A 4,589-nucleotide genomic window follows, 5' to 3' on the forward strand; every position below is an offset into this window, starting at 1 on the left:
CGCCTTTTTAGTTTAAAAAAAATAAAAAAAAATGTTGGAAATGTCAAAGAAATAAAAAAAGTTTCCCATGTGATATGTGGTCTATTTATTGGGAAAATTTACAAATATGAATTTCGACTTTATTTGCAAAATTTCTCTGAAATTTAGTAAAATGGGCATAACTTTTGCATACGAACTCAGATTAAAAAGTTTTTTATATGAAAAATCATCTATTCGAAAAGTTACATCCGAATTGAATCGGGGGTAACCCCATTCAGCATCTTCGAAATCCCCAAAAACCTAACATAATGAAAGATACAGGGCTTTTAAGATCTAGAGGGGGGAAAATGAAAAAAAATCAAACTTACTAGTGGCGCACCATTTGCTAGGTGCGCCACTAGTAACAGAAAAAATTGGTTTAAAAATTGGATTTTTTTTTGAAAATATGATACGTAATATGACCGGGAAGTTTGAAATATTTTTTCAAAATTTCATCATGCTCATGAACATGAACAAAGTCCTAGACATCAACAAGGTTTAATAGGATTGATATGATAGATATATCAACAAGTGCCTGTGAAGTGAGCTGGTGCTGGGGTTGGATAGAACTGCAAAGTTAAGCGTGTTTGGGCTGGAGTAGTGTGAGGATGGGTGACCTTTCGGGAAGTTTGACCACAGAGTGCGATTTGACTTGAGATTAAGAATATTGACTCGAGATTAAGCCATAGTGACCCGAGATTAAAAAATTGAAAAAAATTTAAAAAAATTGTTACTAATGGCGCACTTCTATGTGGTGCGCCATTAGTATACCAGATACTAATGGCGCACCTGTGGGATACTAATGGCGCACCACAGGTGCGCCATTAGTAAAAAATACTAATAGTGTGATGCTAGTGGCGCACCTATAGTGCGCCATTAGTAGGCAAAACAGGTGCACCACTAGTAGCCCTTTTCCTAGTAGTGGCATATCGCTCCTTCCTTAACCGCCCGGAAAGTTTTGGTGTCCAGAGGTAGCCATCGTCGGGATAATTGCCATCGCTCTGCGGAAGCCCACGCCGATGTCGGAGTAAAAAGAAAAAGGTATCATCCTCCACGTCTCCTCCCATCACTTGAAACCCCTGTTCAAGAATTCATCCGATTAACCAGTTAACTTGCCGATTAATCCCTACTCATAGGGTCACCAAGTAGCCGATAAACCAAAAAATCGTCCGATTAATTGATTAAATGGACGATTAACTTGATGATTAGCCGATTAATCCCCTACTCGCTAGCCAACCGAGCAGCTACCAGTTAACGATTTCCTCAACAATGCTTGAAATGTTCATACTTTTTTCCGTTGATTGGACCAAAAAGGAGGTTGTGATGAGATTAGAGATGCCATATTTGTGTGCAAGATCTTTGGTATTTGTTCCTGGCGGATTAGTTTTTCGTCGAAGGTACTATTTTGGTGCAAGATTGTGTGTGCTTGTCTTTACTTGGAGTAAAGGTCGTTATGAGATCAGATGTGATTACAAGTTCACAGTAGTTCATAATACAATCTGGTTACGGAAATATTATGTTGTTGGAGCTAATTTTCTAGACCTTTCTGCTATACTGGATTACTATGAATGATTTGCATAAGGTTGGAGTGAAGAATTTTCTGCAAGAGATTTGCGATTGGTTGTTAGGGGATCCTGATCATACGATCTAGTTATTTGGATGATGTTTTATTTAGCCACTTAGATGTGGCGTACAAAGACTTGTTCTCAATACTACAGTAAAGGAGATGTTGTTGAAGGAGTTGCTGGATTACTTAGGACTGATTTGGATGAGGTTGTTCATACCAAATTAGGAATACAAATTTTAGGAGATTAGAGCTTTTACTGGAAATTCATGACTCGGTTTGTCTCACACATACCATGCTATTCTATATTACGAGGTATTTAAATAATCCTATGTTTTAGTGAGAACTTGTATATTTTGATAATCTGGATCTCATTAATCGCATTCTACTATCTGGTGTTGTAGGCACCATGGATTCACATGTGCATGGCAATAAGCGTGCGGAGTACGACAGGTTGTTGCATGAAGCCCGCCGGGAGATCGACGCGAAGGTCCAACACGAACGTGATGAGATGGACAGGGCACTCCAACAAGAATGTGCATATGTCGATAGGATGATTAAGGATGAGCGTGCTGATATGTCTCAAAAGATTAAGCAGATGCGTGAAGAGATGGAAAAAAAGTTATAGCAGGACTGCGAGGTCATGGAAAAGAAATTCCAGTTGGCGTACAAGGAGCTGCGGCTTAAATTGCAAAAGGACCGGAAGGTTGTCGACGGCCTTATACAGACAGAGCGTGTCAACATGGACGCAAATGTGTTGCAGGCGCGTGCCAATATGGACATTAGGTTGCAACAGGAGCGCGAGGACATGGACTACAAGGCTATGATGGAGCAGGTCATGATGGAAGGAAAGATGCTGGAAGACTGTCCGATGTTTCAATCCCACGTTCAATGCCACTGCAGTCAACCACAAGAGCATGTCTTCAGTACTCCCCCTGTGAGTACCTTGCAACGATGCTATTCAGTCACGATCACGACCGGTATTGTGTATGGATAGTTTTTTGTGAGTAACTTTGTGTAAGCTATTCATATGCAGTCCAAGAAGAGTTACGCGGCACAATCTCCAAACACTAAAGGCCTAGTGATGTCAGTGTCACCCGTTGAATGCCACAGTTCTCCGCTCGAAGAAAATGTCCTCAACTCTCCCCCTGTAAGTACCCCGCACCCATGGTAAACATTCACATCCAACATTTTGTATGACCATATTTAATTCGTGTGTAACTCTATGTCGGCGATTCATAGTAGGCTAAGCATCCAGTGATGGAACAATCCTGAAACCTCGCAGATGAAGTTTACATCCCATATAATAATGAGGTAACTTTGTCGCGATGTTGCTACGCACATCCAAAATTATTTCTGGAACTTTGGTGATTGCAATGTATTAAATTTGACGTGAGATACTCGTATGTAGGTGCAGGTAATGGAATTTTACATTCATAGGGATTGTGAGCTTTCGCATGTCCCGACAGGATACTTTGACGAAAGACCCATTGAGATGAGATTGTTTGAACCTGGAGTATTGGACTATGATTTTCTCATGAAAGAAGTGGCTGGATATGGTTATAAAAAGGATTCAGATTTGTACCACTTCTTATCTAAGCGTGCATGCGACCTACCAGAAGGAATGTTCCTGATTTCAGGACCAGGTGATTTTGCAAAGATGATTTCCCGTCTGAACGGAAGCAAGACATGTTATTTGTATTTGGTGTAAAATCGTCCACCGAAAGATGATTATGAGTGCTGGTTGGTTCAGAGGTTCTTATTCTTCATGTTACATCAATTTTACGGCTTCATCATCCTTAAGTTTGTCCTAATGCGTTCGTATGATTTTTGACAGGAACTGCGCATTCAAGACATGCAGCATGAGGAGGCTCTGGCTAGAGAGCTTGAGGCAAAGGAACAACTGAAATCCTTAGGTTACATTGATGTGCCGTGTAAAAATATGGGAGAAGGTGGGTCGTCGCCAATCCTGACGCAAACTCCAACGACCAATACAAAGAAGTCACTGGATTTTGGCACCGGAGACGAGCTTCTGTACGAGGGCTAATGTTATTTGAAATGTTTTAATCTGGAGACAACATTTTTTGGTTTTATTACAAATGTTTGCAGTTATGGAACAATTCATTCACGATTGGAGGTCTTGTAACAACATTTTTGCTAGAATGTGATTTCCATTTCTGACGCGACATGCATGTGTTTATACCAACTGTACACTCCGTCCGTTCCTAAATATATTACTTTAAGATATTTCAGTATGAACTACATACAGATGTATATAGACGTATTTTAGAGTGTAGATTCACTCATTTTGCTCCGTACGTAGTTCATACTGAAATCTCAAAAAAAGACATATATTTACGAACGGGGGGAGTAGTTGTTAGTGAGCAGACCTTTTGTGGAAAAATAAATTTGTAGTCACTTCAGAACATTTATGTACATTCATGCTAAGTGGCCGTCGATCTGTCCACGCATGTGCTAGTGATATTTGTGTACACGGTAGAAGACCCCGCGACAGGTGCTGCAGGATCATGTACAACTGCGACTGAAAAAAAATTGCTGCAAAACGGTGCAGGAAATAAACCAAACGGATATTTTATGTGGCACAACGTGACAAAAGTGCTGGCGAATCATCCTCGGGATCCGTGGAGTCAGACCTGACAAGATCTACTCCGGGATTGGTGCGGTGTCAGGGTGCATCGAAGCGCAGGCAGATCCCCGCCAAAGCGCACGAGAAAGGGCCGTCGCACGCGCGCGCGTTGTCACCTGGAGAAAGGCCGACCGAATTAATCGGTGCGGGCCCGTACATGTACACCTGTCGGGCCCAGTTCGATAATCCCGCGCGATCCGCCTGCTGTGCAGTCCATTCGTGCAGGCGTGATTACTGACGCTATGCATGCACTTAGGTTTCCAATGTCTGCCATGCCTCCTCCCCCAAAGCCCGACCCATTCAAGCAATTCAGCATGGGCCGGCCCACGTCGCGCCGATCTCGTGCCAGGATCACGTCTT

The sequence above is a fragment of the Triticum dicoccoides genome, chromosome 5A (genome assembly GCF_002162155.2).
Source record: "Triticum dicoccoides isolate Atlit2015 ecotype Zavitan chromosome 5A, WEW_v2.0, whole genome shotgun sequence".
NCBI classification, from domain to species: Eukaryota; Viridiplantae; Streptophyta; class Magnoliopsida; order Poales; family Poaceae; genus Triticum; species Triticum dicoccoides.